We start from the raw sequence: 11,911 nt of genomic DNA, 5'->3' as shown, positions 1-11,911 counted from the left end.
TGTTCTTTTATTTCAACCCGTCTTAATCTTGAGACACCAACAAGGAAAATTGCCTTCCATATGAGGACCGATGAACAAGTTAGGACATAAATGATGGTCCCGATACAGAAAAACAATTGCATCTAATAGACAATGTCTCATTTGCACCAACATATGAAATAACAAGTGTGTGTAAAAATTTGAAGTGCTCCCCCTCTGGCCAACATATGTAATAACGTATACATAAGTATGTGTAAGAAATTGAAATTTGGCAAAAATTTATAAAAATAAAAAAAATAAAAAAATGTATATAGAGACATACTGTAATAACTGGACTTAAATAATGAAGATTAAAAAACAAACAAAAAATTCATAACAAGTAAAAGCTTACCCTTTTTTATATTTGCATAGTATGTATATATTGCTAATGTTGTAAATACAAATCTGTATATATCTACAAAGGGTGCTCCTAAAGAGGTAGGCATTTTTGGGAGATCTCAAGAAGGTAAAAAATACAAGAATGTGTGTTTGTGTGTGTATGTGTTCTTTTATTTCAACCCTTCTTAATCTTGAGACACCAACAAGGAAAAGTACTTTCCATATGAGGACCGGTGAACAAGTTAGGACATAAATGATGGTCCCGATACAGAAAAACAATTGCATCTAAAAGACAATGTCTCATTTGCACCAACATATGAAATAACAAGTGTGTGTAAAAATTTAAAGTGCTCCCCCTCTGGCCAACATATGTAATAAATGTGTGTAAGAAATTGAAATTTTGCCAAAATGTATTTAAAAAATGTAATAAATATGTATATAGAGACATACTGTAATAACTGGAAGTAAATAATGCATATTAAAAAAACAATTATAAACAAAAAAATCAAAACAATTAACTAAAAGCTTAGTTTTTTGATAGTTTCATAGTATGTATATATCATTAATGTAGTAAGTACAAATCTTTACATATCTACAAAGGGTGGTCCTAAAGAAGTAAGCATTTTTTGGAGGTCTCAAGAAGGTAACAAATACAATGTTTGTGTGTTCTTGTATTTCTACCCTTCTTGAGACACCAACAAGGACAAGTACCTTCCATATGAGGACCGGTGTAAAAGTTAGGACATAATTATGTTCCCAATACGGAAAACCGTTGCATTTAATAGAGAATGTCTCATTTGCACCCGTGGTGGTGAAATCTATCAAAATTAGGGTCGGTCCCAAAAAAAAAGGGATTTTTCAAATTGACTGTGTGTCGGTTTTAAAAGCTCCCCCTCTGGTCAACATATGAAATAACAAGTGTGTGTAAAAATTTGAAGTGCACCCCCTCTGGCCAAGATATGTAACAAGTGTGTGTAAAAAATATAAATTCGGCCAAAATTATAATTTTTTTATAATGTATATATAGAGACATACTGTAATAACTGGAAGTAAATTAATATTAAAAAAACAATTACAAACAAAAAATTCAAAAAAAAAATTACTAAAAGCTTACTTTTTTTTATATTTACATAGTATGTATACATCATTAATGTTGTAAATACAAATCTTTATATATCTACAAAGGGTGGTCCTAAAGAGGTAGGCATTTTTGGAGGTCTCAAAAAGATATCAAATACAATAATGTGTGTGTGTGTGTGTGTGTGTGTGTGTGTGTGTGTGTGTGTGTGTGTGTGTGTGTGTGTATATGTGTGTGTGTGTGTGTGTGTGTGTGTGTGTGTGTGTTCTTGTATTTCCACCCTTCTTGAGACACTAACAAGCAAAAGTACCTTCCATATGAGGACCGGTGAACAAGTTAGAACATAAATCATGGTCCCAATACGGAAAACCATTGCATCTAATAGAGAATGTCTCATTTGCACCCCTGGTGGTAAACTATCAAAATTAGGGTCGTTCTCAAAAAGGAGGGATTTTTCAAATTGACTGTGTGCTGGTTTTAAAAGTTCCCCCTCTGGTCAACATATGAAATAACAAGTGTGTGTAAAAATTTGAAGTGCTCCCCCTCTGGCCAACATATGTGATAACAAGTGTGTGTAAGACTTTTAAATTTGGCCAAAATTAATTTAAAAAAATAAATATGTATATAGAGACATACTGTAATAACTGGAAGTAAATAATGAATAATAAAAATCAATTACAAACAAAACATTCAAAACAATTAACTAAAAGCTTAACTTTTTTATATATTTGCATAGTATGTATATAGAATTAATGGTGCAAATACAAATCTTTATATAGCTACAAAGGGTGGTCCTAAAGAGGTTGGTCATTTTTTGGGAGGTAACAAATACAATAATATGTGTGTATGCGTGTGTGTGTGTATGTGTGTGTGTGTGTGTGTGTGTGTGTGTGTGTGTGTGTGTGTGTGTGTGTGTGTGTGTGTGTTCTTGTATTTCTATCATTCTTGAGACACCAAAAAGGAAAAGTACCTTCCATATGAGTACCGGTGTAAAAATTTGAAGTGTTCCCCCTCTGGCCAACATATGTAATAACAAGTGTATGTAAGAAATTGAAATTTGGCCAAAATTAATTTAAAAAAAATTAATAAATATGTATATAGAAACATACTGTAATAACTGGAAGTAAAGAATGCAGATTAAAAAACAATTACAGGCAGTTCAAAATTAGGCTTGGTCCCAAAAAGAAGGGATATTTCAAATTGACTGTGTGTCGGTTTTAAAAGTGCTCCTCCTCTGGTCAACATATGAAATAACAAGTGTGTGCAAAAATTTGAAGTGCTCCCCCTCTGGTCATCATATGTAATAACAAGTGTGTTTTACATTTGCATAGTATGTATATATTATTAATGTTGTAAATACAAATCCTTATATATCTCGAGAGGGTGGTCCTAAAGAGGTAGTCATTTTTCCGAGGTCTCAAGAAGGTAACAAATACCAGAATGTGTGTGTGTGTGTGTGTGTGAGTGTGTGTGTGTGTGTGTGTGTGTGCGTGTGTCAGGTGCAGCTACTGTAATACCTGCTGTTCTGTTGTGTTACTGTGCAGGCTAAACTGGAAACAAATGCCATCACAATGGCCATCTCTCAGGCTTCTGTTCATGCTCCATAAATGTAATGTACTTCATTGGTCCATCTACTGCAGCGTTCTGCTATCTTACCTCCTACAAGGTTGTCCTCCACAGTTCTTGGCTGTTTGTGTGTCTCGTTAGGCAGTCTGTGAGTTATCAGACCCATGCCAAGCAATCACCACCAGGCAGGCTCCTCGTGGTGCCATTAGGATGGCCGTGTTCTGGGGAAAATAACCACACGGCTTGTATGTAATTTCTGTATTATAAAATTCGCTTTATAACAATTGTGTAAAAATCCGGCTTATGTCATTCATTATTAAGCAGTATTATTTCACTCGCCCCTTCAGGAGAAGTGGGGGCGCTCAAGGTACCAGTAGCATGTCACAACAATGTTTAACCTGTGTTTTTTGTTTTTTTTTCAAACAATGTTATTTATAACAAACATAGCATTTGTAATATAGGAAGCCAGTGATGTGGTATTTCTGGTCTTGTCATCTGGATGAAAAGAGACGTGGGAGACGCTTTACTGAACCAAAAGTTGCTTTATTACAAGCGAGTGTCCTTATACAGGACTGCAGTACCTGGAGGAGGTCAAGTCCCCAAAAAATGAGGCACTCCTAACCTGGAGAGGCCGAACCACAGTCTTACATTCCTTCTTCCTGCGTATGGGTGTGTGTTAATTCAGAGGAAAACAACCTGACCATGTAAGGAGATGTTCATGTGAAAGTGTCTAAAAAACAACAGATTTAAGACATAACTTAAATGTTGGCTTTGAGCTTGACAGGAGAGGGCTATCACTTTTGCATTCCAATATGTTACTAATTTGCATGTTAATAAGCAACTAATTAATGGTAAATAGTGTTCCACATACTAAAGTGTTACCAAGTATTTCTATTCTCTTCATGTCATATTGTGCTCGTTCCAGTGCTGTTGATTTCAGCTTTAGTCTGTATCCAATCACAATTCAGCTAGCTTATGTTGCCATGCTGTATGAAATCTGCCGGAGGCCTTCACAATCAACAATGCGGGCGTCCGTACAATCTAAGCGATTAGGGACATACAGGTGATAGACAGTTGTGATAGCCAATCAGATCACGAGTTGTTGACAGTAGCCTATCTAAGTAGCCTGTTGTTAACGAGACTGTGATTGGATCCTTACTTGTCATTCCAAAGTGAGTATCCATTCACAAGTTTCAATTTAGCAGGAAGCGAGAAGTGTTGTGCTGTAGCCAGACCGGAGAACGAAACGTTGATTAGGTGGCAGGTATATTGTAGTGTCCCGGAAAAGTTGGTGCTGCAGGGAATTCTGGGAATTTGTTCTGTTTTGTTTATGCTTTGTTGCGGTGCAAATATTCTCCCGAAATGTGTCAGTCATTGTTGTTTAGTGTTGTTTCACTATATGGCACATGCTTATGACAGTGTTGGCATTGTTCATACGGCCACCCTTAGTGTGACATGTATGGCTGTTGACTAAGTATGCCCTTCATTTACGTATATCCAGAGGTAATAGAAGCATTCAACATGGCAATGATTGGACTGAGTGAAATCTTGACTTGGACATTTTCAACTAAAGACCATTAGTAACGCATCAAAATTTGTCGGCCAACCTTGGAAGCTTAGATCAGCTGTTCTCAATCAATCAATCAATCAATCAATCAATGTTTATTTATATAGCCCTAAATCACAAGTGTCTCAAACGGCTGCACAAGCCACAACGACATCCTCGGTACAAAGCCCACATAAGGGCAAGGAAATCAAATGGGGAAATTCTCGTCATTTCCGCTCGAATCAGAATCCGCATTGAATAGTGAGTTCAAATATTGTATTTTTTCACTTTTAATATATTTTATGCAGTTTAAATTTTGACAGTACCACATAAGATATGTTGTAATTGCTGATGCTTTTCAATTGATTTTTAAATGCACCAGAAAATAACCCATTTGTACACTGTTGATGTGTTTCAATACTTATTAGGGCGTAAATGTGTTCCTATATAGTGTTTCTCCAGCAATGGTCATGTGGTGACATCAATTATGGCATTTTGAGAGGTAATCATTGAAGTCGGACATCACTGAAAGCTTATGGGTTATGGGTTATACTTACACCAGTAAAAATTCAGCTATATGAAAGGGTTTTTTGTGGCTTGGCACCAGCAGACGACGCCCAGTCCACGCCCCCCTTAAAAGTACGCAAATCCTATCAAAAGTAGCCTTGTGACTGAGAATGGCACACGCTGCCCAATGAGGACTCTTTCTCCTGCTAGGGAAAAAACAGCACACAGGCTGGGGAAAAAAATAATTGCTTGGGCATCAGGAACAAAGTGATGACGAAGATGGATGTACATGGCCAAAATAGACGAGTGTTTGAAAAGATAATCGCGGCAACCGTCCCGTTTCTTTCTGGGCGGTCTCTTGTGCTGACACCCGCTTCTGCTGATGCCCGCTGGAGTCACGGAAAGACATTGTGGCGAAACAATTAATATATGTCCTTAGAAATAATAGGAATATCACGCATTAAATGTTAGGGGGTTGTGCTGGTATCAAAATCCCACAATACAATATTATTATTGTATTAAGGCCATGGTACAATATTTTTGTGGTATATGTATAAAAAAAAAAAAAAAAAAAAAATGGTCAAAATGCCATTGTGTGTACCGTATTTTTCGGACTATAAGTCACAGTTTTTTTCATAGTTTGGCCGGGGGTGCGACTTATACTCAGGAGCGACTTATGTGTGAAATTATTAACACATTACCGTAAAATATCAAATAATATTATTTAGCTCATTCACGTAAGAGACTAGACGTATAAGACTTCATGGGATTTAGGGTTAAGAGTGACAGATTGTTTGGTAAACGTAGAGCATGTTCTATATGTTATAGTTATTTGAATGACTCTTACCATAATATGTTACGTTAACATACCAGGCACGTTCTCAGTTGGTTATTTATGCCTCATATAACGTACACTTATTCAGCCTGTTGTTCACTATTCTTTATTTATTTTAAATTGCCTTTCAAATGTCTATTCTTGGTGTTGGCTTTTATCAAATAAATCTCCCCAAAAAATGCGACTTATACTCCAGTGCGACTTATATATGTTTTTTCCTTCATTATTATGCATTTTCGGCCGGTGCGACTTATACTCCGAAAAATACGGTAATATCACGCATTAAATGCTAGGGGATGTGTTGGTATCAACATCCTACGGTACAATATTATTGTATTAAGGCCACGGTACAATAGTATCATTGTATTAAGGCCACGGTACAATATTATTGTGGTATATATATATATAAAAAAAATAAATAAATAAATGGTCAAAATGCCATAGTGTGTAATATCACGCGTTAAATGCTAGGGGATGTTTTGGTATCAAAATCCCACGGTACAATATTATCATTGTATTATGGCCACGGTACAATATTATTGTGGTATATATATATATAAAAATAATAATAATAAAAATGTTCAAAATGCCATAGTGTGTAATATCACCCATTAAATGATCAATCAATCAATCAATCAATGTTTATTTATATAGCCCTAAATCACAAGTGTCTCAAAGGGCTGCACAAGCCACAACGACATCCTCGGTACAAAGCCCACATAAGGGCAAGGAAAAACTCACCCCAGTGGGACGTCAATGTGAATGACTATGAGAAACCTTGGAGAGGACCGCATATGTGGGTACCCCCCCCCCCCCCCCCGCCCGAAAGCAATGGATGTCGAGTGGGTCTGAGAGTCCAGTCCATAGTGGATCCAACATAATAGTAAGAGTCCAGTCCATAGTGGGGCCAGCAGGGGATGTGTTGGTATCAAAATCCCACGATACAATATTATCATTGTATTAAGGCCACAGTACAATATTATTGTGGTATATATATATATATAAAAATAATAATAAAAATGGTCAAAATGCCATAGTGTGTAATATCACCCATTAAATGCTAGGGGATGTGTTGGTATCAAAATCCCATGATACAATATTATCATTGTATTAAGGCCACGGTACAATATTATTGTTGTGTATATATATATATATATATATATATATATATATATATATATATATATATAAAATAAATAAATAAAAATGGTCAAAATGCCATAGTGTGTAATATCACCCATTAAATACTAGGGGATGTGTTGGTATCAAAATCCCATGATACAATATTATAATTGTATTAAGGCCACGGTACAATAGTATCATTGTATTAAGGCCACAGTACAATATTATTGTGGTATATATATATATATAAAAAAAAAATAAAAAAAATGGTCAAAATGCCATAGTGTGCAATATCACCCATTAAATGCTAGGGGATGTGTTGGTATCAAAATCCCACGATACAATATTATCATTGTATTAAGGCCACCGTACAAAATTATCATTGTATTAAGGCCACCGTACAATATTATTGTGGTATATGTATAACAAAATAAAAAATTGTCAAAATGCCATAAAGTGTAATATCACGCACTAAATGCTGGGGGATGTGTTGGTATCAAAATCTAACGGTACAATATTATAATTGTATTAAGGCCACAGTACAATAATATTGTGGTATATGTATAAAAAAAATTAAAGAATTAAAAAAAATTGTCAAAATGCCATAGTGTGTAAAATGAAATAGCATGAATGTTTAAGATAAACACACTTACTGTAATATAACACAAACATAAAATGTACAGCTGTCCGATAATTAATTTTTTTGTCGATATCCGATATTCCGATATTGTCCAACTCTTAATTACCGATTCCGATATCAATCGATACCGATATACTGTATACAGTCGTGGAATTAACACATTATTATGCCTAATTTTGTTGTGATGCCTCGCTAGATGCATTAAACAATGTAACAAGGTTTTCCAAAATAAATCAACCTAAGTGGGGACGGCGTGGCGCAGTGGAAGAATGGCCGTGCGCGACCCGAGGGTCCCTGGTTCAATCCCCACCTAGTACCAACCTCGTCATGTCCGTTGTGTCCTGAGCAAGACACTTCACCCTTGCTCCTGATGGGTGCTGGTTAGCGCCTTGCATGGCAGCTCCCTCCATCAGTGTGTGAATGTGTGTGTGAATGGGTAAATGTGGAAGTAGTGTCAAAGCGCTTTGAGTACCTTGAAGGTAGAAAAGCGCTATACAAGTACAACCCATTTATCATTTGTCATTATCATTTATAAGTTATGGAAAAAAATGCCAACATGGCACTGCCATATTTATTATTGAAGTCACAAAGTGCATTATTTTTTTTTAACATGCCTCAAAACAGCAGCTTGGAATTTCGGACATGCTCTCCCTGAGAGAGCATGAGGACGTTGAGGTGGGCGGGGTTTTGTAGTGGGTAGCGGGGGGGTGTATATTGTAGCGTCCCGGAAGAGTTAGTGTTGCAAGGGCTTCTGGGTATTTGTTCTGTTGTGTTTATGTTGTGTTACGGTGCGGATGTTCTCCCGAAATGTGTTTGTCATTCTTGTTTGGTGTTGGGTTCACAGTGTGGCGCATATTTGTAACAGTGTTAAAGTTGTTTATACGGCCACCCTCAGTGTGACCTGTATGGCTGTTGACCAAGTATAGAAGCATTCACTTGTGTGCGTGAAAAGCCGTAGATATGTGATTGGGCCGGCACGCAAAGGCAGTGCCTTTAAGGTTTATTGACGCTCTGTTCTTCTCCCTATGTCAGTGTACCACTCCGTACAGCGGTGTTTTAAAAAGTCATAAATTGTACTTTTTGAAACCGATACCGATAATTTCCGATATTACATTTTAGTGTGCTCGGTGGCAAATGTTCAAATTACAGCCCGACGGGACTTTAGATAAAACTAAGGTAATTTGCATATGTAGCGGTAAAGTCCTATACTATTACTGCTACTGGTTGCCGAATATAACTGAAGCTAGTTTAGACGTGTGCAGCTGGCTAATAATTGATGTCCAAAATTGTGTCCATGTTTAACAAAAATATTTATTAACATACAGTCATAAATCAAACTCACTTTGTTACAAAAACGGAAAATAAACGGGAACAAACAATTCAAAGCCTGTCACAGTCAAAAACTGTTGCGCCTCCACTCAGCAACACCTGAGCAAGATCCCAGCCCCTCCCTAAGTAGACTGGAACTTGGCCTTGAGCCAACCCCTTTAATGACGTCATACATTTGACGGACAGAAACAGTAAATGGCTCTAACACACCAGCCCCTAATTGCTACTGGCGTGATGAACAGAGCAATTGAATTAAAAATAAATACATACAAATAGAGCCATAACACCAAAACAAAACCTTTTTTCTTTGGTTTTCATGTTCCCTTTTGCAATAATGCAATTATTTTACTTCATACCTTCACATAGAAGGCATATCGTTATTGGTCTTTCGATTATGCTCGTTTTGGTTTGCAGACTGAGCGTACAAGGCCTTTCCTATCAGGAAAGGTTACCAGTATTCTTCTAAGTATCCAACTTCCTCTTGGTGCTGAAGCATCCTTTTTCATTTGTCCACGTTTGTCACTCTTGTAGCAACGGTAAATACTCGCGAATCCACCTTTTCCAAAAAAGGTCAGCGATATAGACTCTGCCTCCATCTTCTCTTTGAGAACAGATCCTTTTTTTCTTTCTGCTTCCAAACTTTGAGTCTTGCTTTTTCCATTTCTCTCTTTTCCTTCTCCTCGTGTTGCTGCTGGAGAAGTGTTTGCTCCAAGCCTCTTTGTCTTTCTAGCTCTAGAGCTCTCTCTCTGGCCAGAGCTTGCTCTCGCTCTTCCTGCTTTTTGGCCAAGCCATGTTCTCTCTTGCCTCTCCTTTTCCAAAGCAAGTTTTTTCTCCCACTGCAAAGCTTTTCTTGCTCCTCATTTTCAATGCGGAAGCTTTGAGTCCACTCATAGGACTTTTGGGCTGATCGTGTTCCGCCAATGCTCTGGTTGGTAAGCGGTTCCTCCAACCTGTTAACGATGGTGTGGTTAACAGTAACTGTGGGGCTCCCATTATGCTGGTTGTTGCCTTGTAGTGGCCCATTAATTACCCACCCCAGTAGGGTTCTGACAGCATAGGGTCCGTCTCCATGGCTGTTAATCACCTCCCATGGTTCCATTAACTTGGAGGCGTTAGTACCAATTAACAGATCCACGTTGGCAGTTAGTCGAGGGATTTTGATGCCTTTGAGGTAAGGCCACTTATCTAGCTCTGCTTCACTGATCAGATTGTTAGTACCCACAGGCATCTGCATTTGAGTGAACATATCGGGAAGCTCAAAAAACTTACTGCCAGTAAGATTAGAGATTTTCAGGCCATTTACAACGCTGCTAGGGACCGCCTTACTGTGCCCCATGGTGCGCAAGTGGACTCTTGTTCTTCGGCCTTCTGTATTCAGCCTGTTTAGTAGCTGTTCAGAACAGAAGGTCCCTGTGCTTCCTGGATCTAGGAAAGCGTATGTCTGGACTATCTTGCTGCCCTTTGAGCACTTCACTTGAACGGGCAGGATAGGTAAAATTCCATATTTGCCAGCCCCTGTATGGCCACAAGTTGATGATGTAGTGCAAATCTTTGCTTCTATTTTTGGCAGATGGCTATTTCCTCCACTTTCCAGATGCCTCCTTTTAATATGTAGCACTTCGGGATGCGTCTTGTTGCAGTAAGAGCAAGTGATGCGCCTGTCGCAACTCTTGCTCAGGTGCCCTGTGCACAGGCAACCAAAACACAGGCCTTTTTCTTTTAAAAAGTTCAGCTTTTCCCTGTGCGCCTTCTTTCCCAGTATTGGACAGTGCTCCAATGCATGTTCACTTTTACAATAAAGACAGGAAATAGAGTTTGTCTTGGAGAAGTAGATGCCTCTGTTAAACTTATCCAGGTGTGTATCCGATTTAGGTTCAGTGGCAACTGCCACCTGAGTTGCGAAACTGCTTCTTCTGAACTGTGATTTTCTTTGATGTATAGGCTTGGGTTTGGTTATTGTTTTATTTTGAGGAATGTCCTGAATGTCACCAAAGACAGGATCTGAAGCAATTCTGACCTGCTGTTCAATAAATTTCACAATGTCTATGAAACAAGCACGTCGCTTGTGTGTGTCAACAATGTCAGCTGCTTTTCCTCTCCACTGGTCCCTTAATTTATACGGAAGCTTTTGTATGAGCATCTTCATGCTAGCTGGAATATTGAGCTCGTCCAAGTATTGCAGCTCTTCCATCGCATTGGAGCATTCTCGCAAGAAGAGTGCAAAAGCTTGGAGATTTTTTATATCCTCAGACTTGATGTTTGGCCAAACCATGATTTTGTCCAGGTAGGCTGCTGTTATTTTTGAAGGATTTCCGAAGTGTTCCCTTAGTAGGCGTTTTGCTGTAACATAGCCTCTCTCTGTAGGCATATAGAGGCAACTGCGCACCAAATCTCTCGGCTGTCCTTTGGTAAACTGCTCCAGATAATATAAGCAGTCACCACAATCATTGGTTTTTGCCTCTACACAATGCTCAAATGCTTTTATGAAAGCCTGAAACTGCAATGGGTCACCTTCAAAAACCGGAATGTGTCTGTGTGGAAGTAATTGGGAGGTTTGTGCTTGAACCAGGAGTGCCATCATTTCATTTTGCCTTTGTAATATAGTGTGGAATTCACCTGGTATTGTGTTATTGCCTTGAAATGATTGAGCTGCTTGAGGTAAATGTTGCCTTGATTGGTTTTCCACAGGATCCAAAGTTGATGAGCGAAGTGGTTTGTTTGGTTGAGGGTGTGAATGAACCTTGTTTGGGGCATTCTTGGCTGTGTGAAGCTCTGAAGGAGCAGCTTTAACAGACTGATGAAGTTGTTGTACAGGCTGTGCAGGCACTTTTCTCAGTTTTGTCTCTTGTCTATAATAGGACTCCATTCCATCAGACTTTTTGCTCCTGCCAGAAACACTGGCTTCCTGGAGGACAGACAATTTAGCATTGT

The sequence above is a fragment of the Nerophis lumbriciformis genome, linkage group LG28 (assembly GCF_033978685.3).
Source record: "Nerophis lumbriciformis linkage group LG28, RoL_Nlum_v2.1, whole genome shotgun sequence".
Taxonomy (NCBI): Eukaryota; Metazoa; Chordata; class Actinopteri; order Syngnathiformes; family Syngnathidae; genus Nerophis; species Nerophis lumbriciformis.
The sequence above is the reverse complement of the archived record's forward strand: the minus strand, read 5'-3'. Positions refer to the sequence as shown.